Source organism: Carcharhinus amblyrhynchos, chromosome 2, assembly GCF_965287045.1.
Source record: "Carcharhinus amblyrhynchos chromosome 2, sCarAmb.v2.hapA, whole genome shotgun sequence".
NCBI lineage: Eukaryota > Metazoa > Chordata > Chondrichthyes > Carcharhiniformes > Carcharhinidae > Carcharhinus > Carcharhinus amblyrhynchos.
In genome coordinates, this window is record NC_137325.1 from 145,979,013 (window position 1) to 145,991,512 (window position 12,500).

The 12,500-nt window shown below is 43.3% G+C and overlaps 1 protein-coding gene across 1 annotated transcript in view; it reads right to left on the reverse strand.

Moving 5' to 3' along the window:
* fbxl6 (F-box and leucine-rich repeat protein 6) overlaps positions 1-8,897 on the reverse strand; it is a 69,606-nt gene extending 60,709 nt beyond the window's left edge. Inside the window, exon 1 of the mRNA XM_080213766.1 lies at positions 8,737-8,897. The gene's annotated coding sequence lies outside the window, so the exon portion shown is untranslated. The remainder of the gene's footprint in view (positions 1-8,736) is intronic.
* Positions 8,898-12,500: the final 3,603 nt, after the last annotated feature.

The following is a 12,500-nucleotide window of genomic DNA, read 5'->3' on the forward strand; positions in this document are numbered from 1 at the left end:
GAGGAACTTCTTCACTCAAAGGGTGGTGAATCTCTGGAATTCTCTGCCCGTTGAAGTGGTGGAGGCTGCCTCGCTAAATATTTTTAAGAAGCGGGTTGATGGGTTTTTGATAAGAGAGGGGATTAAGGGTTATGGGGAGAGGGCGGGAATGTGGAACTGAGCCACGACAGATCAGCCATGATCTTATTGAATGGCGGGGCAGGCTCGAAGGGCTAGATGGCCTACTCCTGCTCCTATTTCTTATGTTCTTATGTTCAAAAGCTGCCTGGATTCTTGATTCTGAAGCTACCCTGAGCTCCTGTCTCATCCCTTGTGCAGGTTAGAGGAAATGGGGCTTATACTTGGCTGGTAATACCACCTTTGGGATGGTTGCAGGAACATTGACAATAACTTGTTTTGGTGCAAAACTTTTTTAATGTAAGAATAGTCCCTGATGTTCCACAGGAGCACTGCAATTTAACATGAGGTGATATTAAGACAGATGACCAAAAACTTAGTCAGAAATGGGTTTAACAAGGAGGAAAGCAGGGATAGTTAAAAGAATTCCAGCACTTTGGGCTACAGCAGTTGAAGACAGTCGCCACAGTGGAAGAGTTAACATCAGAACTGCTGCAGATGAGAAATCTGAGGATTGTGAATTTTAGAAGTAGAGGGGGAAAGATTCAAAAACAAAGATGGGAATTTTAACATTGTGTTGCTTAAGCAGGAGCTAATATAGCTCAGGAAGTACAAGGCTGCTGGATAAAAGGGTCAAGAAAATGGCTGTAGGGTTAAAACAGCAATAGGCTACAGTGCACCAGCCTTGGCATTCACAGTGCGCTGCTTGTAGTCAGATATAAATGCATGGAATGGGTATTGATATTTACTGTCAGGCCATTAGAGGACAACCACCAGCAGGACTACTGGTCCTTATGAAGATCCTCATTGCCATAGAACAGGCACCATTGAGTGCACACACGACCTTGAGAGCTCCCTAGCAGCAGCCTGCAAGATTCATTAACAGAAAAGAGTTGTATCTGAATTTGCAGCTTGTTCGTTATCACAGAAAACATGTTTGTGCTCGGTATCCAGACAGTTGTCACAAGCCATAGATTTTCATTGCTCCCAGGTACCAGAGAGATTTGAAGAACCTCAGCACTTGAATGTTGGCTTCTCGGTGAGGAGGTGTACCTGGCACCGTTTTGTCCTCCAGGGAGTGCTTCTGAGGAGAGATATCATGCTGCACATTCAACCAGAATGAGGGGAAATCAAATTGACATATGCAAGATAAAAGGTATGGATAAGATTGGCTTCTGCTGGTGGGACATCCTAGGATAACAGATCATAGTCTTAGGATAAGAGGTAGCAAATTTAAAACTCAATGGGCTGAATGGCCTAATTCTGCTCCTTTCAAGAATCTTTTTGTAAGATAAAGCAGACTATTGGTCTTTTCTTCAGGCGGGGCTGTCCAAATACTTAACACACAATGTCCCATATCTTCATTCTTTGCTGCATAATGCAACAAAGGGGTTATCAGTGGATTTCTCTTCATGCTTTGATGCAGGGTGTTGTCATCTTCAATGTATCATGTAAAATTATCAATCTCCTGATGATCATAAAGGAAGCATAAGTCCTATTCAACCTGAATATTGGGGTCATCTTTAGATGGCACAGTAGCCTAAGGGGCATGTGCCGTCTTTGGAATTGCTTAGCACTCCACTTGCAAGTACCCTTTGGACCACACAGGTGCCTGGCAATGATCATCTCACCGTATCCCCTTGAAATTCAATGGCATTAACATTGCAGAATTCCCCCACTATCAGTATCCTGGGGTTGACCAGCAACTGAACTGTGGCTACAGATGCTGGGAATTCTTTGGTGAGTAACTCGTGTCCTGACTCCCCAATGCCGATTCACCATCCGCAAGGCACAAGTCATGAGTGTATTGAAATACTGTCCATTTGCCTGAATGCTTCAAAAATCCTCAAGCTTTCCATCATCCAGGACAAAGTAACCTTGTTTGACACCCTATCCACCACTTTTTAACATTCACTCCCTTTACCAATATACCATAGCAGCAATGTGTACCATAAGTGCAGAATTTTGGCAAGTTGCTGTAGTGTTTTGTATCAGCTTTATGATGTCTGTAGAAGGCTTTGAAAGGTTAGAACATAGAACGTTACAGCACAATACAGGCCCTTTGGCCCTCTGTTGCACTGACCAATGGAACGAATCTAATGATCCTCTAACCTAAACTAATTCATGGTTAGTCATGGTGTGAATCAATTCCAGCCTTCCAGATTGCCTGGTGCCACTGTAGTTCTCCTATCACTGCAACAGGTCCACAGTAGAAGTTATCTCCCTGGTATTACACTCAACCCTAGAACACTAAATGACAAAGACACCTATGTCAGCCTCCTATTCATAGACTACAGCTCAGCCTTCGTTATTCTATTATTAGTACAAGACTCATCTCCAAAGTTCATGGCCTGGGGCTTGACTGGAGTTTAGAAGGATAAGGGGGGATCTTATATAAGATAATGAAAGGGATGGATAGGGTAGAAGTAGAGAGATTCTTCCCACTCAAAGGACAGCAGGACTAGAGGGCACAGCCTCAAGATTAAAGGGGGGGCGGTTTAGAACGGAGTTGAGGAGGAACTTCTTCACTCAAAGGGTGGTGAATCTCTGGAATTCTCTGCCTGTTGAAGTGGTGGAGGCTGCCTCGCCAAATATATTTAAGACGTGGGTAGATAGGTTTTTGGTAGGCAAGGGAATTAAGGGTTATGGGGAGAGAGCAGGAAAGTAGAACTGATCCACTTCAGATCAGCCATGATCGCATTGAATGGCGGGGCAGGCTCAAGGGGCTAGATGGCCGACTCCTGCTCCTATTTCTTATGTACTCCTTCCCCTCTGACTGGATCCTGAACTTCTGAACCCACAGACCACAATCAGTAAGGATAGGCAACAACACTTCCTCCACAATCATCCTCAACACTGGTGCCCCACAAGGCTGTGTTCTGAACCCCCTACTATACTCCTTGCACACCGATGACTGTGTGCCTATGTTCCCCTCCAACTCGATTTCTAAGTTTGCTGATGACACCACCGTAGTGGGTTGGATCTCAAACAATGCTGAGATAGAGAATCTGGTGAACTGGTGTGATGGCAATAATCTCCCTTAATGTCAACAAAATGAAGAAGATATTCATTGACTTCAGGAAGTGTAGTGGAGGACATGCCCCTGTCTACATCAATGGGGATGAAATAGAAATGGTCGAGAGCTTCAAGTTTCTAGGTGTCCAGATCATCATCAATCTGTCCTGGTCCCTCTGTGCTGATGCTATAGTTGAGAAACCACATCAATGCCTCTACTTTCTCTGTAGATGAAGGAAATTTAGATGTCTGTTACAACTCCCACAAACTTTTACAGATGCACCATAAAAAGCATTCTTTCTGGTTGTATCACAGCTTGGTATGGCTCTTTCCAAGACTGCAAGATACTACAAAGGGTCATGAACAAAGCCCAATCCATTACTCAAACCAGCCTCTTTCACACCACCCCCCCCCCCCCCCCTTGACTGTAAGCCTTCACGACACACGACAACGCAGAGTTGCTGAGCAGAGACTGATAGCCGAGTTCCGCACACATGAGGACGGCCTCAACCAGGATCTTGGGTTCATGTCACACTATCTGTAACCCCCATGACTTGCCTGGGCTTGCAACATCTCACTTACTGGCCTGTCTGGAGACAATACACATCACTTTAACCCATGCTTAATGCTATCTCCACTCACACTGTCTGCACCTTTAAGACTTGATTAGCTGTAAAGACTCACATTCTGATCAGTATTTTGTAAACAGTGTCTTTATCTGCCCTGTTTGTGATCAGAACTCCCCACTCACCTGATGAAGGAGCAGTGCTCCTAAAGCTAGTGGCATTTGCTGCCAAATAAACCTGTTGGACTTTAACCTGGTGTTGTGAGATTTCTCACTGTGTACACCTCTGAAAAGCAGCCAGCATTATCAAGGGTCCCATACACCCTGGACATTCTCTCTTCCAACTTCTTCTGTTGGAAAAAAGATACAAAAGTTTGAGGATATGTATTAATCCATTCAAAAATAGCTTCTTCCCCGCTGCCATCAGACTTTTGAATGGACCTACCTTGCATTAAGTTGATCTTTCTCTACACCCTGGCAATGACTGTAACACTACATTCTGCACTCTCTCCTTCTCTATGAATGGTATGCTTTGTCTGTATAGCACGAAAGAAACAACACTTTTGACTGTATACCAATACATGTGACAATAATAAATCAAATTGAGATCAATAACTATTAGAGAAATTGGAAATTTCACTTGATAATTGAAAGAATGATTTGTTAATATTTCATGTTTACAACCTTCACTGTAACACCTGATTTTAAAAAAAAGTGAACCAAAAATGATATTCTTTTTGAAGGCAACTTATATATTAAAACACAGAAAATAAATGCCCCATTTAATTTTTGACAAAATCTCCCATTATGGATACGCTGTCCCTTGTGTGGACATTTCATCCTCAGGCTCGAAGGGCTAGATGGCCTACTCCTGCTCCTATTTCTTATGTTCTTATGTTACCTTGCTTCCTTTTCACTTTCCCAATCAGGTAACTTCTATTAGCAGAACTGCCTTTCCTTGTAAGGGTTATGCTGTAGATACTTTCCTCTATCTCCAAAATAGATAAACCACAGAATACCTATATTGTAGAAGGAGGCTGTTCCACCCATCGAGTCTACACTGATTCTCTGTCAGAATATCTTGCCCAGGCCCACCCACAACCCCATAAATCTTCCAGCCTCCTTTTAAATCCTCACAAACTCAGTTTTATTTTGAGCTAAAGCTTCCATCTAAGTGTGTTGAACAATATTGAGTAACCGTTTTCTCTGTTTAAGGTGCAGGTCTGTCTGCATCTATTCCCCAGATGTCTGCAAACCACACAAGACAGAACTGCAAATTGCTGTCTGTGATATTCATGGGTTTGTAGGGAAGTCTGTAACCTAATCTCAAAAATGACACCTTCTTCCCTCTTCCACATGATAATGAGAAACACATTGGACGGGATTTTATGGTTTGCTCATCCCAAAACCGTGAAATCCCACCTAGGTCAACAGACCTTTCCACGGTCCACCCCTCACCTGCTATGATTCCTGTGGCAGGCAGAATGTAAAATTCTGGCCATTAACTCAGGATTTAAGTAGGAATGCTAATTAGCTATCTTTGATCCCAAATTCCTTTGATTTTAGGAATAAATGGCCAGCTTACACAACTGTTTACAACTTACAACCCATATCTTTCTGGGACTTTGGAAAACTTGAGGTTTATTCATGGTATATTCAGAGACTGTGGTCATTGTCCCCAAGTGTAAACATCTTGCATCTTCTCAGTAAAAATAATCCAACACTTTCTTTTATCTCTAACAATCAACTGTCCAAGTTTACTTTCAGGCAGACACTGGAATAGGTCCTCCTTTTACCCTTAATTTAAGCTCCAGTCCCAAGATATAACCATCTTATAAACTAAAAGATACAGTCCTAAAGCATAATAATTTTTTAAATCTCCCAATCATAAGACAGTATCTTCCAACCTATGATTTCTAATGCCTGGAAGAACAAAGACAACAGATACATTAGAACACCATCTGCAAGCTCATTACTCTGACTAAAACTTCATTGACAGTCCATCAGTTTCACTGGGTTGAAGTGCTGTAACTCCCATTTTCCCAGCACTGTGAGTGTACCTGCACCACACGGACTGCCGAGGTTCAAGAAGATGGTGGTGGGGGCAATTAGAGATGGGCAATGAATGCTGGTTTTACTAACAACACTCATTGAAAGAGCAAATAAAAATTAAAAATGAATCCAAATGGGCCAAATGGCCTTACTCAAGTGTAATGTTTTCAAGTGTAATTGTAGGAAGAATGGTAGGAAGGACTATTACTTACGTGGCGAAAAACTGCAGCAGGCGACGGTGCAGAGGGACCTCGGGGTCCTTGTGCATGAGTCGCAAAAACCCAGCTTGCAGGTGCAGCAGGTGGTCAGGAAGGCGAATGGGATGCTGGCCTTCATAGCGAGGGGGATTGAATATAAAAGTAGGGAGGTCTTGCTGCAGCTGTATAGGGCATTGGTGAGGCCGCAGCTGGAGTACTGTGTGCAGTTTTGGGCGCCGCACCTGCGCAAGGATATTTTGGCCCTGGAGGGAGTGCAGAGGAGGTTTACTAGGCTGATACCAGAGTTGAGGGGGTTGAGCTATGAGGAGAGGCTGAATAAACTAGGCTTGTACTCGTTAGAGTTTAGAAGAATGAGGGGAGATCTCATTGAGACGTATAAGATGATGAATGGGATGGATAGGATAGAGGTGGAGAGACTCTTCCCGCTCAAAAAAGACAGTAGGACTAGGGGGCACAGCCTCAAGATAAAGGGGAGGCGGTTTAGAACGGAGTTGAGGAGGAACTTCTTCACTCAAAGGGTGGTGAATCTCTGGAATTCTCTGCCCGTTGAAGTGGTGGAGGCTGCCTCGCTAAATATTTTTAAAAAGCGGGTTGATGGGTTCTTGATAAGAGAGGGGATTAAGGGTTATGGGGAGAGGGCGGGAAAGTGGAACTGAGCCACGACAGATCAGCCATGATCTTATTGAATGGCGGGGCAGGCTCGAAGGGCTAGATGGCCTACTCCTGCTCCTATTTCTTATGTTCTTATGTTCTTATGTTCCCTCCATATCCATGTAAGTTTGGTCACGGCATATTTAATCTCCTGAGGGAAATTTCTCTACACCGTATCTGTGACTGTAACACTACAGCCGGAATTTTACCACCATGCCCGCCTCGATTACTCATAGAACAGAATTCCCTGTTGGCCTCAGGCGGGATTTTACAAGCCTCACCAAGCAAGATCATAAAATACCGGCCTATATTCTGCACACTCTCCTCCTCCCCTATGTACTCTATGAATGGTATGTTTTGTCTGTATAAGTGCACAAGAAGAAATACTTTTCACTTTATCCCAATAGATATGACATATCAAAAACAAAAATCAAATCAAAAATTCATTTCAAATTCTCAAATGATCGCCAAAAAACCTTAGAAACAGAAGGTGGCCATTTAGCTCCTTTAAACATGTTTGGCCATTCGGTTAGATTATGCCTAGTATCTAACTCAACTCCAACATGCTCTTATTTCATCTCACTTGATGCCTTGTGTCCAATTGTCACTGCCTATTCAGAAGGGTAACGGTTACTCATTGTGACTGTACAGAGTAATTGTTTATTAAAAGTTAATCTCTGTGTAACTACTGTTATTTTATTCAGGGGAACGATTGCTCGCTAACTATACAAGGTTACTGTTTTTTGGTAAAGGTGATTGCCTATGGTATCTGTATGGGGTCACTCATCCTGTCATGTGTGTTTCTCTGTCTCTGTTATTCTGTCTATAAGGGGATTTTTTCGAGCTGAATTCAGCTAACACAAAGACTTGCAAAAGGCAATATGCAGTTAAAGACGTTCTTTTTATTTGACCAACACATACTGGGAGAGAGACAGAGGATTCCAACTGCTCTCTGCTGTTACATCACATTGAACACAACAGATATACATTTCCAAAGATTCAACCTTCCTGCCCAACCTGTCATCAAAACTGGACAGTCCAATTACATTAATATACCTTATTTAATTTGGCCAATAACATTCTACTGTCCGGTAGAATTAGGAATTAATTGGTCAAGAGGTTTTTTTCCCCTGTTGCCTAGTACCCTCCAGTAGGTTCAAGGGTCACTCCTAACACCTGCAGTCCTGAGAACTAGAAGGGAATCATCTCTCCTGTCTGTTTTCTGTCCTCTCTCCCAGTGAAGGCTGAATACGTCTATTCATCGTAATTAGAAGCTGAATCCTATTCATTCCAAACCTTGGTTGCTTGTAGCTGCCTGGCCTGCCCCTGATGATGGGGCATATGCTGTATGCGAGAATATTATCTATTATCTTTGTTCCAAAAGAATGTGGTCTATCTAATTAAGCTCATTTCCCATTATGCCTAGAGGTAAATTGCTTGTTGACCAAAGCTCACAAGAAAATACAAAAATACAGTTTAAATCTATAATACTTGTTCAAAAATGATTATATATGTGCTTATACAGACAATACCTTCATATATCAGTGAGGCAGATTGTGATACCATTGGTATATATAAGGCACACTGTAGTCCCTATTTTAAACTGATCTATTTTAGTCTCAAAAAGCAGGGATTTCTGTACCCCCTGCTTCACTGTCTGTCTTTCTCGCTATTCACTCAATCTGTCAGTCACTTTGTTTCTCTCTCCAGCTTTCTCTCTCACTTGTTCTTGCTCTCAAGAAAGAAAAGATACAGGGCAACAGAGGTACAGAAGGGAGCTCTCTCCTGTGGTCTCTTTCTCAATTGATTCGTTCACATTTTCTTACTCCAGTTCTCTCTCCCCCTCTCTCTCTCTATTATATATATGCTCCCCTCTGTACCTCTGTTGCCCTGTATCTTTTCTTTCTGCCTCTCAAGAGCTATGAATGGGTCTTGCTATCTTTCCATAGAGTTAACAAAATTATTATTTTATTTCTTCACTTCTTCCTCTCAATCCTTCTCTCTCCATTTCTTTACTCTGTCCCTATCTTCCCCATTCATTCTTCTTGCAAATTCTTTTCTCTTATTTCCTCCTCTCTCGTCCTTTGCTACTTTCTTTTTCACAGTTTCCATAATTACCTGAAGGTTAGAATTCCTGTAGACATCGGACCAGCCCTTTCATTTTGTGCGTTGTAGCAACAGACTTCCAAGAATAACCCAGCTAAGATCTTATCAAATACCAGACACTGGCAGTCTGCACGGATTGCAGATTCTAGACTCAGTACTGCTGAACTCAAATTCCTAGAACAAGTTGGTGACCTTTCCTCCAATCATTTCCTTGTTTTAAGTACGTGATGTGTTCTGGTTTGTCTTTCTGCACATTCCAGCAGGATCTTGCATTGATAAATTGCCTTTAACATACTAAAACAGCAATGTTATGTCAAAATTTGATACTGAATCAAAGAAAGACGTTAGGACGGGCGATCTAAAGCTTGGTTAAAGAGGTAAGATTTAAGAAAAGTCAGGCAGCAGCGATTCCAGAGCTTGGAGTCTGTAGGCACAAAGGCCCAGCCACTGATGGAAAACCGGTGGGTGATGGGTGGGGGTTGACCTGTCGGAATTGGATTAACACAAAGTTCTCAAAGAGTTGGGGGGTGGGTGCTTCAGGTGGTTGTGTAATGGTGTTGTCATTAGACTAGTAACCCTGGGTCCCAGGTTCAAATCCCACCATGGCAGATGGTGAAATTTGACTTCAATAACAATCTGGGATGAAAGGTCTAATGATGACCACATCAACATTGTTGATTGTTGTAAATCCCATCAATCCACTAATTTTCTTTAGGGAAGGAAATCTGCCATTCCTACCTGGTCTGGCCTACATGTCACTCCAAAGCCACAGCAATGCAATTAACTTTTATTTGCCCCCCTGAAATGGCCTAGCAAGCCACTCAGTTCAAGGGCAATTAGCGTAGGAATCATTGACTGAGTGGTTCAGGGACCTCTAAATTATTGTGAATAAAAAAATCATATTGAGGCTTGAGGCGATGAAAGGATTTGTACGCAAGAGTAAATACTTTACATTTGGCTCCCAATCCAGCAATGCCTCAGCATCAGTCAGCAAGCACTGGGGGATAGATGAAGAAGACTTGATGCAAATCAGAAATGGAAGCAGATCCTGATTAGGTTGAGTTTATGCAGGGTGAAAAGCAGGAGATCAGGCTGAAGAAGATTGGGATAATTATGAGTGAAAGCAACAAAAGCATAGATGAGGTTTCAGCAGCAGCGGATGAGGTCAGGCAGGAGTGCAGACAGGTGCCTCCACAGGTGAACTCCCAAGAGTGAGGTGAGACAGACTGTTTTAGACATCAAGGAATCATTGACCGAGTGGCTCAGGAAGCCCTGGCAAAACTGGAGTCAATGGGAATCAGGGGGAAAACTCTACAGTTCTTGGAATCATACCTGGCACAAAGGAAGATGGCTGTAATGATCTCAGCTCCAGGACATCTCTGCAGGAGTCCCTCAGGGTAGTGTCCTAGGTCTAAACATCTTCAGCTGCTTCATCAATGACCTTCCCTCCATCACAAGGTCAGAATTGGGCATGTTCACAGATGTGCACAATGTTCTGTATCATTTGCAACTCCTCAGATACTGAAGCAAACTGGCCAAAGGCAGCAAGACCTGGACAATATCCGGGCTGGGGTTCATAGAATTCCTACAGTGCAGAAGGAGGCCATTCAGCCCATTGAGTCTGCACCAATCACAGTCCCACCCAGACCCTATCTCCATGCATCTACCCTAGTGAGTTCTGCTGACACTAAGCATAATTTAGCATGGCCAATACACCTAACCAGCGCATCTTTGGACTGTGGGAGGAAACCAGGGTACCCACAGGAAACCCACACAGACATGGGAAGAATGTGCAAACTCCACACAAACAGTGACCCAAGCCGAGAATCGAACTCGGGTCCCTGGCGCTGTGCTAACTACTGTGCCACCGTGTGGCAAGTGGCAAGTAATATTTACACCACACAAATGCCAGATAATGACCATTTCCAACCAAAGGGAATCTCACATCGCCTCTTGACATTCAAAGGCATTGCTGTCACTGGATCCCCCAGTATCAACATTCTGGGATTTATCATTGACCAGAGACTGAACTGGACTCGCCATACAACTAATGTGGCTACAACATCAGAGTCTGGGAATCCTGCAGCAAGTAACTCACCTGTCAACTCCCCAAAGCCTATCCATCATTTACAAGGCACAAGCGTGATGGAATACTCTCCATTTGATTGGATGAGTGCAACTCCAACAACATTCAAAAGCTCAATACCATCCAGGGAAAAACTGCTCAATTGTTTGGCACTCAATGTACAAATATTCATGCCCTTCAGTACCAACAGACATTGGCAGCACTGTGTATGTACCCTCTACAAGAAACACGGTGCACTAGAGGGGAGATGATGATATGGAGGAATGCAGAGTCCCAGCCTAATGTTCTGGGGGGACATGGGCTCAAATATTATCGTGGCAATTAATGAATCTAGAATTGAAAGCTGATCTCAGTAATGGTGATCATGAAACTATCACTGGTTGATGTAAAAACTCACCTGGTTCCCTAATATTCTTTAGGAAAGGAAATCTGCTACACTTACTTGGTCTGCAGATCCACAGCAATGTGGTTGACTTAGGAATGGGCAACAAGTACTGGCATTATCATCACCGCCCTCATTCCATGAAAAATAATTAAGAAAAAAACTCACCACCTTCCAAATTCATGACTACTACCATCTAGAAGGATAAGGGCAGCAGACACATTAGAAAACCAGTATCTGGAAATCCCCTGTAAGCCACTCAAACATCCTGACTTGGAAATATATCCTTCCTTCACTGTCGCTGGGTCAAAATCCTGGAACTTCCTCCCAAACAGCACTGTGGCTGCTACACCACAAGGACTGCAATGGTTCAAGGCAACAGTTCACCACCACCTTCTCAAAGGCATTAGGGATGGACAATAAATGCTGACCTAGTCAGCATCACACACGTCTCATCAATAAATTGAATGAAAGTGGTGACAGAAGGAACACAGGATGGGAATTTCAACTCGGATGAAATCGCACCCCAAGGTTGCAGACAATCTGATTTAACCTGAGACATCGGCCAGAAAGGATTGAAATTGGTGACAAAAGTTAGAGATTTAGGTGGAGACACAGCTTTGGTCTTCCCTGGTGTTTGACGGCAGGAACTTTATGTTCCAGGGTTTTGCCAATGAGTCCCTGTTGCACTGAATTTTGATTTCTTTATTGGGATATCATTTCCACTAATCACACAGCGAACCTGAAGCCAGTCAGTGTCACTGAGTTTTCAGCTGAATGGTGCCAACTTTGCCCGATTCTGCCTTTGAGGTGCACCACAGGTAAGAGTTGCTGGATAGCAATCAGGTACCAGAACTTCAGCTGATTTTCCTGCTCCATAATCTGGGGTTCTTACTTTCTTGTTAATTAGCTGCAGTTAACCGAAGAGGGGGACAGAATGAGATTAACCAGTAACTCTGGATGCTGAAATGGGGTATACTTTAGGATAGCAGTGGCACAGTGGTTAACACTGCTACCCCATAGCTCCAGGGACCTGGATTTGATTCCCAGGTTGGGTAACTGTCTGGAGTTTCCGCGTTCTCTCTGTGTTTGTGTGAGTTTCCTCCAGGTGTTCTGGTTTCTCCCCAAAGTCCATAGATGTGCGGGTTAGGTACATTGGCAGTGCAAAATTGCCCCTTAATGTCCCGGGATGTGTAAATTAGGGATTAGTGGGGTAAATATTTGGGGTTACAGGAATAGGGCCTGGGTGGAATTGTTGTCAGCGCCTCCTTCTGCACTGTAGGGATTCCAGGAGAAACATAGAAACTA